The sequence below is a fragment of the Phyllostomus hastatus genome, unplaced genomic scaffold (assembly GCF_019186645.2).
Source record: "Phyllostomus hastatus isolate PE091 unplaced genomic scaffold, TTU_PhHast_1.1 phas_scaffold_585, whole genome shotgun sequence".
NCBI classification, from domain to species: Eukaryota; Metazoa; Chordata; class Mammalia; order Chiroptera; family Phyllostomidae; genus Phyllostomus; species Phyllostomus hastatus.
The window spans coordinates 14,707,573-14,728,185 of record NW_025334037.1 but is presented as its reverse complement, the minus strand read 5'-3'; positions in this window follow the sequence as shown (position 1 = coordinate 14,728,185).

Here is a 20,613-nt window from a genome sequence, read left to right as displayed (position 1 = left end):
CTTCACTAATTATCAACTTCCTCAGTGTTACCTTTCCTAGGAGTGTTCAAAATTTGGTAGGATGGAAGGCCCACCACCTTCCAGCTGCAAAAGAATTCGTGCGGGAAGGAGAATATGTGTTTTACACCACCTGGGCAGGCATGAGCTCTGCCATCTTGTAGAGCCAGCACTGGGCAGGAATTCGTTCTCTCTCCCTCCCTCTGTCTCTCTCTCTCTCTCTCTTTCTCCATGTCTAAGCTGACAGTCACTAGTTTCTACTATGCATCTTCAAGACATTCTATTCCATTAAAAATGGCTCCTAAATTCCATCTCATTTGTCTTCTTCCCTACTAGCACCCAGTAAAATTTAGTCTTAGTGTGTTGTAAAAAGTCGGATTGGTTATCTCTAAGAGATGGGTTGAATTTAAATAAATTATAAATGAAGTAAAAAAGAAAAAACAGCATAGTGATGTGACATAGGACAGCTTTAGGCTCAATTCAAAAGCATAAAATACCCTGGGAATTTGGGGAAAATTATGTAAACTTAACATCAAGTCCCTCATCTGTAAAACAGGGCTGTTAATATGCAACTCAGAGGGTTGTGACAGATCTTAAATGGAAAAACAAAACACGTGGAATATATCTAGCCCATCATAGCTGTTCAATTAGTAAGTATAAGTTACCTCCCACCCCTACTAATGCTGATCTTGGCTGAGCTTTTTTTTTTTCCATAATAAATGTTACATCTAGGCACTCTTGCTCCAAATTTCAGTGCAATTACATTTAGACCCAGACTTGTTTCCCATACTGTAGCAGGAGCATATTTGACTTTAAGCATTTGCTTGTGCTATACACATAAGATTTGGATATTTGACTACATGTAAATTACACCTCAGGAAAAAAAGGTTCTATTCTCTCTTCCCAGAAGTGTGGGATTGCATTTCTACCCTCTGAAGGGCCTCCGGCATCCTCGCCTGGCCCCCAGCTGCAGATGTGCCCCAGCTGGAAAAAGCGAAGACAAGCTGCTTAAATGTTTATGTGCTGCATTTCCTCAATTATAAATCCACACGCCCTCATTTCAATGTTTCTGGAGGAGCAACTTGCATTCGATGTACATTTGATACAGTGTTTCTTCTCTCCACCGCCTCTCCAAAACACTCACCCCCTTATCCTCTGGAAAACTACTCTTAAATTGCGGTGTGTCTCAGATCAGTGCCACCAAGGAACCAATAAGATTTGAAAATTGAGTGTACATATCTAAAGATAAATCACTGCTAACACATCCTGAACAGTTCCTGTGTGCTAGGAACTATTCTAAACCTAAGGCCTAAACATGTTAGCTCATCTAGTCCTCAAGACAAAACCCATTCAGGTGGTAGGATCATTATCCCGTATTATAGCCAAGGAAAGGGAGACTCAGAGAAGGAAGGGGCTTGCAGAAGCTCAAACAGTGTGAGAGTGACGGGGCTGAGATTTGAATCCAGGCAGTCTAGCCCCCAAAGCTATGCCCTTAACCACTAAGTCTTACAGCCCCTCTAAATGCAATAATGTCAGTAATAGGAAAATTTAGATGTATTTACTGAAAGTCCATTGAGTCCACTGAGTACAAGGGGGCAGAATGCTGTGTTCCTGGCCTTTGGGGGTTTATAGTCTCAAGATACATACACATGAAACTTACACATGAAAAATGTGGGTGTCGGGAAGCACTTTTGATATCATACTACAAGCCTTGCATTGCTGGGCTAAGAGAGGGCCCTGTAGAGGAAGGACTTCATTCATCGATTGGTCACATGGCTAGCAAGGGGCTTTGGAGGCTGTCTTAGTCCTTTCGGGCTGCTGTAACAAAATAACTGGGTGGCTTATAAACAATAAAACTTGATTTCTTACTGTTCCAGAGGCCTGGAAATCTAAAAATAAGGTGCCGGCAGAATTGGTATCTAGTGAGGGCCCACTTCCTGATTTATGGACAACATTCTTTTTGCTGTGTGCTCACGTGATGGACCGTGGTGACAGTGGAGGCAGACCGCTGGGGGCTCTTTTATAATGGAACAAATTCCACTGGTGAGGGCTCCAGCCTCAGGACCCAATGACCTCTCACAGGCTCTACCTCCAAATACCATCACTTGGAACTTGGGGATAAGTTCTAAGATCCGCATTTGTGTAACGAGCACACTACATTGGCTCCAGTCCCATCCCAATCTGACCTCAACCACAGGGGCTCCATTTTTATTTTGAATCTGTTCTTGTTGAGCCGAGCAAAGACTTTCATCTTGTCAAGTCAATTCTCAGTCGGTCTCTCAATGCATGCCCCCATCCTTGACCCCTTCAGCTGAAAATGACCCTGTTTGCAACTCCTATGGCTATTTCCCACAGCATTTTTGTGCTTATCATAATTACTGGCTCTGTGTGTATGTATCTTTTCTGTAAGATTCCTCACTTGGCATCAGATTCCTTGGTTGGGGGGAGTACCATTCACCTCTGCACCCCCAGGGCCTACCACTAAACTGTTGCTCAATACTCAGTGCTTAATGCCAATGGCCAGACACCAGGCACTCACTGCCCTCTGTCACTCAATCTTAGACAAGGCACTAGGCTTCTGTGTTTCATCACTCAGTTTCTTCATATGTCAGGTGCTTCAAACAGTGTTCAATACTGTTCTGTCAAAATTACTAATACATCCAACAAATACTTTTGAAGGAATGAATAAATAAATGAATGAATGAATACCCGTCTCTACCTGCTTATAGATTCTTTGAAGATCAGGGAAGCTCCTGCGAATGAAAGCCCACTAAAGATTTAAGAGCTCTACAAAAAGCATCCAGTGTTTTTTTTAATGTTTAAAGAACATAGTAGACATGATCAAATACATACTACAATGGCTATTACATGGTCCCAAATGACCCGTGTTGATATTTGTTTTCTGATATTCAACGCTTGTGAATCAGGGGAGAACTGTGTGGCCGACAGTTTATTGTAGAAGGTACGTGTGTGATTTCCAAGGCTAGGTTAAAATAAAAGTGCACAGTGGCTTTCACCTTGGACTCTTGTGTTGCTTGCTCTGAGGGAAGCCAGCTACCATGTCTTGAGAACACTCACTTAGCCCCTGGAGAGGCCTTCACAACTTGCCAGCCATGTGAATGAGCCACGTTAGAAGCAGAACCTCCAGCCTCAGGCCAGCCATCAGGTGACTGCAGACCCAGCTGACATCTTCACTGTTACCTCACCAGCCATCCTGTGGTGAAACCAGCCACCGAAACTGCTCCAGGATTCCTGACCCACAGACACTGTGAAAGGTAATAAATGTTAATTGCTGTTTTAAGCCATTAAATCTTGGGGTAGTTTGTTATGCAGTCATAAAGAACTATTACAAAGAAAAACAAAAGGTAGAAATATCACATAAAGCGCACAGAAAGCTTAATATCTGGTGGTCTGTTTTACCCCTCCTCACAGAGAATCTTCCCAGTATGGGAGAGATCATGCATGCCAGCAGTGCCCAGGAATTGTCACAATGGGCACAAATGCAACAGGAGGCAGAGGACCCTGACTGAGCTAGGAAAATATGTCCTGCACATGCTTTCCCTCTGCCACCTCCCCACAACTTTGCACCTCTCCAACAAGCCCCTAATGGGAAACAATGATTTCAGGATGTGATAAGAGAAATAAAGGGTATGGTGCCAGCACCTGGGAAACTTAGGCCAAACTTCTTGCATTGGCTATAGAGTTGAGATAATCTACATAGTGACTTAATGCAGTATGTAGTCCCTGCAGCTGCAGCCCCACTCTGGGCAGAAGTGAAGATGGAAATGTAGCCTGGATATCACCTGCCGTGGCCCTCTTGATTGGCTCCCTTCTGCAGGGCGCAGCCAGCCCCTAGAGTGATTATACTGATGGATGGATACCCAGATTCTCACTCTATAGCCCCACACCAAACAAGAAGCTAGTGAGTGGTCTGCAGAGAGCTCCCAGATCCAGCGTGGGAACTTGGTGAAGGACAGAGGCAGGCCCTGCCCACAGGAGCAGAAGGGTAGGCAGTATACAGCAAAACACACAACCTCACTCCTGGGCCTGTGCCAGACTCAGAGCCCAGGCTCAGAACCCAGGCTCAGAACCCAGGCTCAGGGCGACAGCCTTTATTCTTAGCAGGGGAATCAGTCCTCATTTTGTTCCTCTCACAGAAGCCCCACCCTTCCCTAAATGGTCCATGTAATTAGCACCTCTCCAGCTATAATTCCCTCTCTAACTGCCTGTAATTATCATCCAGCTGACCTTTGTTCCCTTAATTGCTGTTTGACTCCTGATCCTTGTATTCCACTTGACTGTCTTCCTCACTCCTCCCTTCCAGTCAGGGAGCTATTGTATAAAGTACAGTATTTGGTTTTTCTAATCCCAGAGACTCTTTGGAATACCCACTTCTCTGCTCTTTGAGACATGTTGTCTTGAAAACAACTCTCATTTCCAGAGTGCTGTTTTAAACTACTTTCTCCTCCTTCGCCTGGCTGGCTTTTTAGAAATTAACTTCCAATGCAAGAGAACGGGTATTACTAGCCTCCTTGGAGGAGTTGAGTAATTCAGGGACTTGCTTATGCAGCCAGTTACTGATGGAGAGAGACTGCACTCCTAGGCATTTGATAGAGTGCCTCTTGCTTTCTGGCTTCTCCCAGGAACTCAAACTTGGGCTGTCTCAGTGATCCCAATTTCTGTCCCAGTTTCTTGGATCCACCTACTTCTGGATCTCTTGTTACATAAATAGTAATGTCCTTTCGTTGAAACCACAATCAATTAGTTTTTCTACTAATTGTAGTAAAACATAACCTAACTGATACAGGCACCTACCTAATAGCTTCACCTCATTTGCCAAATGAGGTGTCTTGCCAAAGACACCAGGGCAAGACATTTGCTTTCTACACCAAGTTGTAGTTAACAAGCCGTGTGTCCTGAGTCGGGATGCATCTGCTTGGGAGAGGAGCTTCTTTTTCTGATTCTCATAAAAATGTACCGTACAAGCTAATGAAGACACGTAGGCTTTCTACCCAGGTGCTCCTATAATGCCACCTTGTATTTCTTATCAATAGTAAGAAGAAATTTCTTACAATTGTTGGATTTTTTTCTGAAGTCTCGGTAAGACTAAGTTTCTTCAGGGCAAGAAACATTTCTGATTTGCCTTATACCCTTAAAGCCTAACAAAGTGGCATGTCACAGAGCTAATGATAAAGATTTTAAAATTTAATTTGAATTTAAGTGACGAATCCATCTTTCGTTGAACTTTGTCCTTATTTTTAGTTGAGGAACTATGACTCCCCGCAGGGATAAGCACCCAGGGATGGACCATGGGGGCCCTTATCAGCTGAGTCAGTCCTGATGTTTATCCAGTGCATTTTGGTGACGGCAGCAGTTTGTACTTCAAGCAAAAGCTTGACTTCAGGCCCCTCTTTATAACTTACCACTCTGTTTTCATTTATTCAGCAAAAGTTTTGTGTGTACCTACATTGTGCTAGTTCCGTGCCTTCTTTCCTCAGTCCCTCTAATTTCAGACCTCCCGCCCTATCCTTGGACAAGAAATGTTATCTTTGACTTCTCTTAGACACCTTGTAGATAATCTAGCCTGTCAACTTCTTATTTTTGTGATTTCCCACCCAAGGGTATTTATATTTTCAAGGAAGCCCAAGAGAAAAGATAATGTTAGCCTAAAGCAGAGTGTCACAAATTAACTGTCTACAGAAGCCAGACCCAAAATTCCAACAAATGTAACACAGGGGGAAGTGATGGAGATTGAATTGATTAAAGATTTCCCCACCCAATCAAGCCTGGGCAATGATGGGTAGTAGAAGGCCCAACATGGCCAAATCTTTTGACCTTTGAGGAAAAGCCAAAAACTCTAAAACCTGTGTGAAGCACCCGCCTCCCCCGCAATGTCAGGTGCTGGCAAATAACTCAAACGTTTTATGAACACCACACTGGCTGGACAAAATACATCTGTGGGCCACATTCATCTGTGGGACACCATTTTGAGATCTCTGACTTAATGGAATGAATGGAGGACTTCCTTGTGGTTCTATGGTTCCCAGTTGGAGAAGGTTTGGGGCAGAGCACGAGGAGAAACAATAGGATGGCAGAGGACAAAAAAGGGTGAAAATTTGCTTGGGGGCATGGAACACAGCTAGCTCTCACTGAGCTCTGGAGTCACTGTGCTCGTCCCTCATGCACAAAACCTTACTTTTATTTTCACGTCTTCCTCAGGGTGATGGTGATCTCTCCATGTGACAGATGTGTCAGCAGAGAAACTAGAACCAGAAGTTAGGTGTCCTGACTTCCAGTTGTCCTCTTTCTAATTCATTCCACTGAAAACCCAACAACTAATCTCCAGATTAAATGATTTTCATCTTTGCTTCCATTTCTCCCTGTGTTCTCTATCACTCTCTTCTAAACCTCTGCTAGGTGGTCCAACTCCATGAGTTTTAAACTGAGAAGTCACAGTTCCCTCATCCATGAAATGGGCATAATGGTAGCTCCTGCTTCATGGAGTTGTTGCCTCATACATAGCAGTCACTCAATTAATATTGGCTTCTGTTTTTAATACCTATACTTTATATTCTTTACTTTTCTTCTCTCTCTCTCTCTTTAAAAAAGAGGTTGGTTTGTTTCCTCATTTGTTTGTTTGTTTTTAATTAATGCTCTCTACCCCTCATTCCATTCCTGGGACAGGGTACACTTTTTTTTCCCACAGGGAAATGATTTATTGGTAATCTTGCCAAGATTCCTGACAGAAAGGTAGGAAGGAAGGAAGGAAGGAAGGAAGGAAGGAAGGAAGGAAGGAAGGAAGGAAGGAAGGAAATGTCCATTCCCAAAGCAGAGTGTAGCTTCCAGGGGAGTGTCAATTTCCTATGCTCACACCTCTAACAACCTGGAGTACTAGGCTGGAGCCCAGAAATGACCCTGACGAACTCAATGGAAGCAAGCAATAGCAATGTTTTAAAACTCCAATATACCTCACAATAAAGAAAACCCATTCTCATGCAATAATACCCAACCTGAAAGAATAATATAAAACATGATACATTTTGCTCTGGGAAAGAATTCCACTGCACGATTATTTTAAAATTCACCACGGGGTCCCCCTAGTGTATTTGAAATACAATTTTATTTGTAAAACTAAATTAAAATTCATGATTGTAGCACCAGGATGAATTGCTAAAATAAACTTCTTCTCTTTGTGGATGAGGAGAAAGGAGAAAGTACTAGCCCCCACTCAGCAGAGTTAGAAATTGACTTTTTGTTATTTGTCACTGTTATCATAGAGATTGAGCTAAATTACTATATTATGAGGTGTGAAAAATTTGACCTATCGGATAACAATAAATGCAGCAATATTGGCTTTGCAGGGAGCACTCATCATTGCCCAGTTGAAGAAACAGCGGTGAGCAACTCAGACACTGCCTTCCTTCATAGAGTTTACAGCCGGTCTTCCTTTTATAGGCAAGCAAACCCAGCTGGTTGGATGACTTGCTTAGGGTCACTCAGCCCATTATCAGGGGACATCAGAATTGGTACCCAGGTTGCCAACTTCCTTGGCTTTTTGCACCACATTATGTATCCCCAAGGAGTCTAGCATGTACCTATTGAATTAAGGAAGAAACGGAGTATCTCCTGCATACTCTCCAATTCTATTAGGAATCAAAAAACCCAGCATTAAAAGATCTGCTTCACTGGGCCCAAACAGTTAGAGATGAGGATGCTGTTTGGTAAATGCTATTGTCATCATTCAGATCTCAGACCCTGTGCCACCACCTCAGAGCGAAATGACCCTTGACAGTTCAGTGAAAATCTTACCTGACCCACCCAGACAAGTGGCTTCCCATTCCCATTTCCAATCACTCATCATACATTACCTTGCTTCATTGTTTTCTGACTACCTATCATCATGGATATTGATATATATATTGACCCATTTATATACCATTTTTGTGTTATGAAAATGCCTGAGAGCAGAACTCTACCTACTTTGTTTACTATTCTAACTTACCACCTAAACAGTGCCTGGCTCATAATAGATATTTAGTAAATACTTGCATCTGTGGGGTGAAGGGGTGAATGAGTTAATGATGGTTCTTGACTTCAGCCATTGGGCCTATGCTGGTGGTTACGACAAAACTATCCTGTTGCTCAGTCACTGTATCCCTTAGCTGCATCCCCCAGTTGGGAGAAAATATCAAACCCAGAGGTGAAAAGATTTTGGTGAGGATGTTTTCTAAACAGAAATGTTCACTGCCTGTCAACCTTCCTGCTGAATCCAGCAATCTGTTTCCATTTCAATGTGGTTGAGAGCCTCAGGGGGTGGGGTGGAAACTACATCTGTAGAAATGAGAAGAGTTAGAGTAATTTCCATACTAGCAAGTTTCTTACCCAGCTCTCACCAGTTTACATGATGTGACAGTGTTTATTGTGGAGGATACATACATTATGGCTCCAACGTCATTTTCTTGGAAGTCACCCACTCTGCTTTGTTTCAGCTTGCTGCTCCAGCAGAATGATTCGCTCAGGAGAAAAACTAAGATTTTTAATAAAAGCAAAACATTGTAAAACAGTTTTTGAGGGAAAGTCATTTTTTATGATCTCTGCTAACTGCCATGCTGCTGAATATATTCCATTTCTTTTTCAATGCTTTGTACCTTCCTGGGTTAATGGACTAATGGGGAATATGGTATATTTCCCTTTGGAGCCTACAGTGTTTGTGTCTTAGCAGCTAGGGGACAGATGCTTAATTTACATTTGTAGAATATGAGAAAATAAACATGTCTACCTATGTTACATCTGGTAAAAAGAAAGCACCTCCCCACCCTAATCCCAGCAAGTTGGATTTAGCAAAGAAGTCTATATATTGTGCTAGCACCACAAATTTCCCCTTTTCATATCCCATTCACTCACATGATTGCTTAAAACTTCTACTATAGACAAAAAATAAACAAAAAACCTAAGCCTTGAGTGATACAGAAATCATGTTTTGTATCAATAGTTCTTAATAAGGGCAGTCCTGCCCCCAGGGTAATGTATTTGGGAAATCGTGGGGACATTTTCGATTGTTGTAATACTTTGAGCAAGCAATTGGCGTTTATTAGAAAAGGGTCAGGAATGCTAGATATCCTGAAATGTGTGGTCAGTCCTAGCTAATGAAAAACTGTGTTCACCCCAGCGTGACTTTCTGATGTCCCAGCCATTATTCATATAGGTCAGAAAGTGATCTGTGTGCGTATTGTGTCTGTGTACACACATACCTACACAGACAGAAGCCTCAAATCTGACTTTTGCACATACACAAACTCTTTTCATTTGTAAGGCTTTAAAATACAATGAAATTTTTAGCAATATAATTTCCATGTAAATCAAGAGTAGGCTGTAATTTTCTTTAGTAGCTTTGCTAAGAGTTGTTCACCATTTTTAAAAATCTACATCATGGAAGGAGCCATCACTCATGGCATTTAAAACTGACCCCTGTGTCAGCCTACATGTGTCACATTCCTGGAGAATATGTATAGATGAAAGTATCTGACTCTTGTACAACATCTTCTTTTTTAAAATAAAGTTTTATTTATTTGTTTATTCACAGACAGAGGGGAAGGGAGGGAGAAAGAGAAAGAATTACCAATGTATGGTTGCCTCTAGAGTGCCCACTACTGAGGACCAGGCCTGAAACCCAGGCATGTGCCCTGACTGGGAATCGAACCAGCAACCCTTTGGTTCGCAGGCTGGAGCTCAATCCATTGAGCCACACCAGACAAGGGATGTACAACATCTTTTAGTGTGCTGTGCTCGGGCAAGTACATACTGAAATACATATCTTTATTATTATTTAATTTCTTTTTAAGTATGCTTTACATCAACACATTATAACTAAATTTTTTTAACTGTGAACATAAGCAAACTATGTTATCTATGAATTTCATTTCAGAGTAGAAAATACTGTTTTTACAAAATATTTACTATAATAAGGGTGCACCAGGCTCCAATGGTTAACTACCTTATAGGAGCTTGTTATATAGGCCAGACCCTCTGCTAATAGCTGGTGATATAAAAATGAACAAGGCAAACAAGGATCTGTTCCCATTAAGTATACAGTCTAGTGAGGAAGTTAGACATCAGCATATAATTGTACCAGTGATTATTTGACTCCATATGTGGTTAAGTGCTAGAAAGAAAAGTGCAGATGCAATGGGAGCAGATTGTAAAGGATCCTAGACTTTGTAAAAGCAGAAGTTTCTTCAAGGAAGTGATGATTTCAGCTGAGTCCTAAAGGATAGATAAAAGATACCCAGAAGAATACAGGACAGGATGGGACAGCACATGCGAAAGCCCTGAGATGTTCAAGAAGCAGGAAGAAAACTGGCGTGACTGGAACATAAAGAGTTATCTCATTTAATCCTTGTCTTAGCCAGTTCAGGCTGCTACAGCAAAGTACCATAGACTGGGTGGTTTATAAAAAACAGAAATTTATTTCTCAGTTCTGGAAGCTGCAATGTCCAAGATCAACGTATTGGCAGATTCCATATCTGGTGAGGCCCTGCTTCTGGGTTCACACATAGCCAAATTTTGCGCCTCCTCACATAGAGAAAACAGCTCTCTGGGGTCTCTATCATAAGGACCCAATCCCATCTGGGGTCTCTATCAATGGGACCCAATCCCATTCCTGAGGGTTTTGCCCTCATGATTTACTAACCTCCCAAAGGCTCTACCTGCAAATACCGTCCTGCTGGGGATTATGTTTCAACCATCGGGGCAGGTAACAGTGGTCTTGGTCTATAACAGTGTGAGAGAGAATAATGTGAGATGAAAGGACACGTGTTATTAAGTGACGTTTGGAAAAGTGTTTTAAAAATTGAATCAACCAGTGATCACTAGAAGGTTTGAAAAATCGATGACCCATTCACCTTTGCATTTTAGAGAGACTACTCTATCAATCCAGAATGGATCAGACATGAGCAAGAGAAGATGACCAGTTAGTAGACTTTGAATATTCCATATGAAATATGACAGTGTCTTGAAAATGGTACCTGAGTATGATAGAAAGAAATCGCTGGTTTTGAAAGAACACTGAGAAAGTGGAGTGAATGAATGTCAAGAATGTTTTCTGGATGGGAGCAAAAGATAGAAAACTGTACTTGAAAAATAATTAAGATAAAAAAAAGAATGTTTTCTGGGTTTCGTCATGAGGAGTGGAATGGGGAACTGATCGATTACATAGAGAGCACTGGAGAGGGGGTGAGCCAGTGTGACAGAGAAGATTAATGGGTTTCTTCAGTGACCACATTTCCCTCCACAGCAGCACTCAGATGGGAAAAATGAGGTTCTGAGAAATTAACTGATGTATATAGAGGCATAGTTATGGATAATTACAGATCAGATTAGGAATTCAGATCTCCTGATGACAAAGTCCAAATTTTTTCTCATGTCTAATTTACTGAAATATGTTTCCTGTCTTCCAGGAAATTATAATCACTGGTGATTTGGTGTAGAAAAGCTGAAGAAATTTCCACAAATGGCTCACCAAACAAGGCCTTAACTGAAAAGTATATGAGACCAGTCATTGCTCAATACAATGGCATTTCAGGGGACAATGGAAACACAGCTGGGTGAAGTGATCAGGGATGCTTCTGCAAGAGGCTGGCTCAGAAGGTAAGTAATGAAGGAGGGACAGCAGTTTCATAAGTGATAAAGCTATTGATGTGGAGGATGGTTTTATGTAGAAAAAAATATTAGTGGGAAGGAGTGATTTTAAGCATAGGCTCTGGAGTCCATTTAACCTAGATTCTAAATTGGATCAATCATTGTCTAGCCACAGGTCCTGGGACAAGCACTTCTCTGACAATTTTATCTTCTATAAAATGGAAATAATAGGATTACTGATAGGGTTTTTTATTTTTAAAAAGTATATTTTATTGACTATGCTATTATAGTTGTCCCATTTTCCTCCCTTCATTCTCCTCCACCCTGCACACCCTCTCCCACCCACATTCCCCACCTTTAGTTTATGTCCATGTGTCATAAGTTCTTTAGCTTCTACATTTCCCTACTATTCTTGCCCTCCCCCTGTCTATTTTCTACCTACCATCTATGCTACTTATTCTCTGTACCTTTTCCCCTGCTCTCCCCCTCCCACTCCCCTGTTACTAACCCTCCATGTGATTTCCATTTCTGTGGGTCTGTTCCTGTTCTAGTTTTTTGCTTAGTTTGCTTTTGTTTTAGGTGTGGTTGTTAATAACTGAGTTTGCTGTCATTTTACTGTTCATATTTTTAATCTTATTTTTCTTAGATAAGTCCTTTTAACATTTCATATAATAAGGGCTTGGTGATGATGAACTCATTTAACTTGACCTGGTGGTTTTGAGAAGCAAAGGAGATCCCGCTTGTCCTTATCACGGTTTACAAGGCCCCATCAGACCCACCCCCTGCCATTGTTCAGATCTCAACTCTTATTACCTCTTCTTCCTGGTCCAGCCTCATAGGCCTTCTGCATCTCTAAAACACCAAACACACTTCTGTTCAAAACCTTCTACTTACCATTTCTTCTTCCTTGAAAGATCTCTTGAATATCTGTGTAGTTTTTCCTAGGTACACTGTATCAAAGAGATTTGTCTTCCCTACCACCCTCTGAAATAGCAGCCCCACTATAACCTTCTTATCCTGCTTCATATGTCTTCAAAGTACACATCATTCTCTGACATTCTGCGCACCCGTTCATTTTATATATGTCTCTTTTCTCTGGGATACCCGTTCCATGAAAACTGAGATTTTTCTTCATTTTGTTCAGTGCCTAGAACAGGGCCAGACACGTGGTAACCACCTAGTAAATGTTTTCTGAATGAATTCATACATGGAAAATATTTTGCACAACTTCCAACATTTAGTAAGTATTTAATCCATATTAGTTTTTATGACATTATTCATAAGCCTACTCTTCTGAAATGTATCTGGCCACACCAGATAACTTTTTATATGTAGAACACATGATTTTATGTGTTCTTTGTATAAGTATATATTCTTTTATGTGACTTGCTTTTCTTGTTTTATAGGGTTTTTCTTCCAGCACGTGCTTATCCTGCATATTGCTTAGACAAACTTTCCAAAGCAGAACTGGTCAAATACTTTCAGAGGATCCCTACTGCTTAAAAGAAAAAGTCTAAATGTAATAACGGGACATTACAAGGTCCTTCATAATCTGGGTTCAGATTACCTCTGCATTTTCATTTCCTGCTGTTTCTCCCCATTCACTGTTTACTCCAGCCCCACTAGTCTGCTCATCAATCCCCAGTATACCAGGTTTTTCCATGTATCTGAGTCTTATACATGCTGTTGCTAGTACTAAGAATGTTCCCCTCACTTTTATATATGGTGAACTTCTACTTATCCTTCATCATGCAGATCAAATGTCCATTACTACATGAAGCCCTTCTCAACTCTCCTAGACAAAATAATTCTTCCAGCTCTAAAGATTTTATTTATTTTTAGACAGAGGGGAGGGCAGGGAGAAAGGGAGGTAGAAAGAGAGAGTGAGAAACATCAATGTGTGGTTGCCTCTCACACGCTCCCTACTGAGGACCTAGCCCACAACCCAGGAATGTGCCCTGACTGGGAACTGAACTAGTGACCCTTTGGTTCACAGGCCGGCACTTAATCCAATGAATCACACCAGCTAGGGCCCAGCTCTACATTTCTAAATGATATTTTGAACATAGTCTACCAGAGCATAAAGCACAATCTATTAGAACTATTCTATATGAATAATATCCTGCATATTGCTTAGACAAACTTTCTATAGAATGACTTCTATACCTGGGGCAGGTATCCTAATTGATCAAGTTACTCTTCCCATATGAGTTCATACCCAGCCTTAGAATCACCTTTAGCCAATTACCCCAGGCAGTCACTTTTAGTATCTCAAAATTGTAACTAAAGATAAAATGTATTTACCATCTCTTTGAGACCCTAGAATTTGGTAGGTGCTCAGTAAATTCCTGTTGAACAGAAGCTGAGTTCAGAGCTCTTTTACGAGCAACAGACACCACTTTTTAAAGTAGAGATTCATCTTTTAATATCACAAAAACACTTTTAAGAATCAAGTATTTTTTAAATCACCTATTCTTTTTCCTGATTGTGTCATTAATGACAGATCACTACTGACTTATGCCCTCACTGGGCCCACTGATGCTCCCATGAGCTGCCTTCTATGGGATTATCCTCTTGTCCCTTTTGAATGTACTTATGAAGTAGCCCAACTTCATTTTATAGTTTAAATATTTGCTGTTCCTTCTGCTTTACAATCTTAGCCATTGCCTCTTCCTAGTTTATGTTCTCAGTGACTCATTTAAAATTTTGCCTAAATGAATAAATGAACAGTTACGCTTCTGAGAAAATGGTGAAAGGTGGTGAGTGCATTTGCTCATTAAGCAATCCCTCTCTCTACAGATCCATTTCTCTAAATCTAGTGGCAATAACGTCTAAAGCTGCCCCTTTTTTTGGCTGCACAACTTTGACTATCTACCATTTCATGTACAGGAGGACGCAAATTACCTAAAGAGATCAGGAAAAGAAGTGGGGTGTCTGTTTAATTTGAAAGTCTAGTTATCTTAGGGAAAACTACAAATACATTTTTGTTTTTAAAGATGTGTAAACTTTTAGCAAAAATGCTTATGTCTTGCTGTCTACCTTAATCACACATAGCTACCCATATGATTGAGTACTTTCCAGGAACCGAAGTTGTCATGCTGAGTATCAATGCCTCTTTTGCCCAAGGATCCAACAATTTAGGAGATGAACTAAGTGTGGATTTGCCCTAGAACCTAGCTTACGAATGTCTTCTATCATCAGTGAGCAACATTTCTCACTAACTCCCTGATGTCCACTTAATTTTTTTGCCACCTGTCAGAGAAAAGAGCTCCCACAACTTGAAATTTCTAGTCTACTTTTTTATTTTCATGGTCATAATTGCAGTCTTGCTTTAGAGAGTTGGGTACTGCTAACTATCAGTCCATGGACTGTAACCCACTCTTGTCCCGAAAATCACTGTTGGTTTCTTACCATCAAACTTCTTTCCAATCCAATCGTGCTGCAGGTCCAAAATGTCACCTGTTGTTCTGGTTACAAACAGAGCAATGATACAAGGTCTGTCCAGAAAAAGTCCAGCTATTGTTAGTATAACAGGAACTGTTTTCATGATGTTGATGTAAATTGGCAGCCAAGGAGGGTGGACTGGAATGCACATGCATGAACAATGACAACTTCAGGACAATATACCTGCTCATGCATCACATCTCATGCAGAGGTTTTTGGTGAAACATCAAATCACCCAGGTGACTCAGCCCCACTACAGACCACATTTGATGCCCTGCAACTTCTGACTTTTCCCAAACCTAAAATCACCTTTGAAAAAGAAGAGATTTCAGACCGTCAGTGAGATCCAGGAAAATACAACAGGGCAGCTGATGGACATTGGGAGAACTGTGTGAGGTCCCAAGGTGCTTACTTAGAAGGGGATTGAAGTGTCATTGTCCTGTGTACAATGTTTCTTGTATTTTGTATATTCAATAAATGTCTCTATTTTTCATATTGCATGGCTGGATACCTTCTGGACAGACCCCATATGTGCATGCTGTCTTGTAAGTTATCCTGCCACACACACACACACACACACACACACACACACACGGAAGACAACCTGAAATTGTTTAGAGTGAATTGTAGGGATGTTAGCATAGCTGATAGCATAAGCAACAGCCTCACTGCTGTTCTTCAGCTAAGATAATGGAGTAAAAAGATCTAGATACACACAGCCAATTCCAAGCCTTCCCATGAACTAGGTGTGTGACCTTGGGCAAATCACCTTGATTCTCTGAGTCACTTCCAAATCTGTAAAGTGAGGGGGTTGGATTAGATCACCCTTAAGGCCCTTCCATGCTAACAGATTCTAAATCTGAACTGCCTTAGGCCTAATTTGGGGGATGATTTCTCATTGCCTCTTCCACTCCAGCACCATTTTCCAAGGCACCCTATATAAAGACTGATAATATTTTGTTGTTATTTTTTCCTTGCTTTAGCTCTATTACATAGGGTGACTCACAGGGTTGGGTTTCAGCTGGGGGCTTACTAAGGGAGGAGCTCTGAGACTCAGCAGAAGGAAGAAAAACAAGGTGCACCAGTTTGCCACTCCAACTGGTTGCTTCCTCTACTGATTCCAATGCACCACACAAGCAGGCAAAAGGAAAGACATTTGAGTAAAGTGAACCTCATTTCCAAGGCCCAGACCTTTCTGCAAAATAAGGCCTTCTATGCCTATGAGAGTCGAGTGACACGGTAGAAAGGAGATCTTTGGAGAAATACCTAAATGGTATTTTCACGTTTTTAAAGTGGAGTACATATTTTAAGTACTCTCTTCCTTGTATTCTATTAATGAAGTTGTGCCATTTTTACCTTGAAGAAGTCACTTTTTAGTGACTGTCTCCTAATCTTCATTTGTAATAGGTTTATTTTCTAATTATACTAATACATACTGCATAAAAGCTTAAAACACATTTTAAAAGATTGTTTGAAGTCACCACGAAGCATTTAAATATATTTTATTCCAATTCTTTTTATAAAATGCATTATAGTGTAACTCAGACATCAACTGCTTCCCTTTTCTGTTGACCTTGCAATAAGTCACATAAAACCTCTTTGTGTATAAGTCAGAACCCTCTCAAGTAACAGAAAACTCAGCTTAGTCAGAAAAATGAATTTATTGGACCACATAAAATATGAGCACAACAACATAAAATGTCCATCTGAAGGACAAGGGATAAACTATGCGGTGTAGCTACATAAATGAAATACTATACAGCCAGAGAAAATGAATAAACTGAAACTATACATTGAAACATGATTTTCACAAATATGTTGAATGAAACAAATCAAGTTGCAAAAGAATACACAGACTCTAATGCCATTTGTGTATTTCATTGTTTAAGGAACAATGTTTAAGGATACATGAAAACATAGCTGAAAATACATATATAAAGGAAAAGGGGGATTGGAAGAAATGAGCACCAATTTCAGGAGGGAGGAACAGGTTGTGATCAGGAAGAAGTAAAAAAGGATATTTTAACCATGATGGTCATGCTTTATCTCTGAAGTTGAGTGTTGAGTTTTCAGATTTTCATTATACTAATTCTACACATTTTTATAAATCTCAAACATTGCATAACATTTTTAAGAACACCTCCCATACACATACCTGCAAAGTCCAAAAACAGGTCCAACAATAACTCCAGCACCCACTACAGCTGTATCCCAGTTTCATTGTGCTAGGTCTTTCTCTAAGTTAGCAATATTCATAGGCAGGTTATGTCCTGGTGGTGGCAAGAGGAGCAACAAAAACTTTAGGTCGATTTCCTCCTTTCAAACCCAGAGGGAGAGAAGGAGGAGGAGGAGAAGGACTTGGGGAGTAGAGAGAGAGGGGAGAGAAAGAGAGAAAGGGAACATTGCACTCTTTCAAGAGTCCCCAGGAGAAATTCCTAGTTCCATTCCGTGGGACCACATGCCCAGCCCTGTGTTCCAGAACCCTGCCAAAGCTGTTCTGGAACAGCCGTGGGGTTCAATTTTCTGCCACCAAGAAGCATGACTCCCAATGCAAGAGTTTGGTGAAAAAGGAAAGGGGTTGTTTATTTAAAGGTGTACAGATTTAGAATAATGGCAGATTTCTGCTGATAAGTCCCACTCCCTTTAAAAACACCCCAAAATACTGCCTCCCTTTGCCAAACTCAGCCAGTTTCAGAATACACCAGTCAGAGGTATAGTCTTTCAGAAAAGCAGAATTCTGCAGCTCAGCATTCCTGGTCACAGTTCATCTCCAAGCATCTTCCACGAAACCGTGTTTGGTAAGGCAGGTCCCTGCACAGCTCTGTCAGTTCTGCCGCTGTCTTTTCCTTTTTACTCCAGATCTCGTGGCGTGCTCTTACTCCAAACTGCAGGGCTCCCCCCTTACACACCAAACCTCATAGCCAATTCCTGTCTACATCCTTTCAGAACCCATAGCTTCTTTCTCTCTCAGCCCACCCTTATTTTAAATGCTAGGTCCGGAATTTCTTGTGTGACCTCATATCTGGCCCCTCCTATGATGTGCCAATTTTGCCAGTTCCCTGTATCTTTTGTCTTTTTTTTTTTTTTTGGAAGTCATTTTTAGTCAGGACAAGAGTTCTCAGCAACTTCTGGGAAGGACATCTGCCCCCTGTCACTTGCACAGGCTCTGCATAAGCACCCCCCACCCAAGCTATGGGCTATGTCATGAGTCCCTGAATGCTCTCAGAGTCACATATATCATTGTCCTCAGTGGCAGTCCTCTCCCCTTCAAGAAAGTCAGGATTAGTACTTGCCATTGTTATGCAAAGTATCTTAAACACTGCATCTTCCACTTTTTCCTTTCCCCCAACCAAGGGTTGTGGAGGTTTTCTCCTATTTTCAGGGGAACACTGCTCTGCATCCTGTTACACCTGAATCTGTGGCCTTGGAAAAACGCATGCAACATGCTCTCATTAGCCTGGTCTGGATCATGTGCTGCACACCTGAATTGGGTGGTGTGGCCAGAGATGGATCAATAATGATTCAAACCTGTGGACTGGCAGGGAGGAATGGGTGGGTCCTCAGATGAAAACCAAGGTGTTATTAGCAGAAGATGAAATAGACTCTAGATAGACATAAACAACAGATGTCTACTCTAATTAGTGGAAAATTGCTAATTTACTGAAGATGCTATAAGGGACACAGAAGATAGGATATACAACAAAAAGCCCTCAGTGAACATCTCCCCAGAACCCCCTTTTCCCTGTGCTACCCTGCTCTGACCTCCAGATGGCCTTTTTCTCTTGCCTTTCTTCCTCTTTTCCCATGCAGTACCCTGACTTCTTTACCGCCAGTTCTCTTATTCAAAACAATACTGTACTGCTCATAGGCTTGTATATTTCCTGTGTTCTGCTCAGCAAAGCAAAACACCTACAACAATAGAATGCACCTATTTTGAAAGCAGGAAAGTTTAGGGATTAGCCTTTATTACTTGAATATACCCTGGGGAGGGGGGGATGGCCTTACACTTATGCAAACAATTTACAAAAGCACAACTTCCAAATGTTCGCCAGTGTTTAACCCAGAAAAACTTTAATACCAGCTGCTGAAATGATGCATTTTCTCCCTGTTGTCACATATATGCTTGTTTAAAGAATGCTGGTTTTATAGATTTGTACTTCACATTTATATTTTCTTTAAGTTATTAATTATTCCACCAAAATCTTATTCTGTAATGCTTATTTAGAATAACATTTATGAAAATATTATGATTTTTTAAGCAATCATCTATTGTTGGACATTTAGGATGTTTCCATTTGTTATCGTATTATAAGCAATGTTAACATTAACATATGTTCATAGCCATTATGTTTTTCTCTGAGCATTGCCTTAGGATCTATTCCTAGAATTGGAATTTCTTAGCTAATGGGGTGTGAATATTTTTATGGCTCTTGATACACTATGCCAAATAGCTCTTCAGAAATACTAAAACCACATACCTTCCCCTAGAAATGCATGAGAATAGAATATACTCCTTCTGTGCCTTTTAATGCAGTTCCTATTGAGCTCTGAGTAAACCATAAAGTCCAATTGTAAAGCAAGGATGATGACATGGTACTTATCCCACTCTATTAAGTGTTAAGCCCTTCCAGAACAAAAAGAAAAATATAGAGAGAGAATCGTTATGCCCTCCCGTACTTTCTTTTTTTACTTTTCTTTTAATTACTTAGTTTCTCAACCCAAAAACTTATAAATCACTCTTGATTCCTCTCTTTTCCTTACCATTCCACATATTTAATCTTTTTAAAAAGATTTTACTTATTTATCTTTAGAGAGAGGGTAAAGGAAGGAAAAAGAAAGGGAGAGAAACACCAGTGTGTGGTTACCTCTCCTGTGCCCCCATCTGGGAACCTGGCCCGCAACCCAGGCATGTGCCCTGACAGGCAATCAAACTGGTGACCCTTTGGTTCACAGGCCAGCATTCAGTCCACTGAGCTACACCAGCCAGGGCCCCATATTTAATCTTTAAATCAATTTTAATCACCTCTACTTCCAGTATATAACTTGACTTTTTTCTTTTTTTTAATTTTATTTTTTCAATTACTGCTTGCATTCCATGTTATTTTGTATTCATTTCAGGTGTACAGCCTAGCAGTGAGACAATGATCTGCTTTACAAAGTGTCCCCCACCCACCAATATTTCAGGTACCCACCTGACACCATGCATAGTTAAGACAATATTGTTGACTATATTCCTAGTGCTTTATTTTTCATCCCCATGACTTTGCACTCATATGCTTCTCTACATTTCCTTGGCTGTCTTGTTAGGTCAAACCACAATCAGCTCTTGCCTAGATTCTGACAATGCCTCCTAAACTACTTTCTAAACTATTCTTCAAGTTGCAGCCAAAGTGTTCTTTTCAGCAAAACAAACAAGCAAGCAAAATATAACCAGAGACACTGAAGTAAAGAACAAACTGACAGTAACCAGAGGGGAGGGGAAGGGACACAATGGGGGAAAGAAGGGAAAGGGTCATCAAGGAACATGTTTAAAGG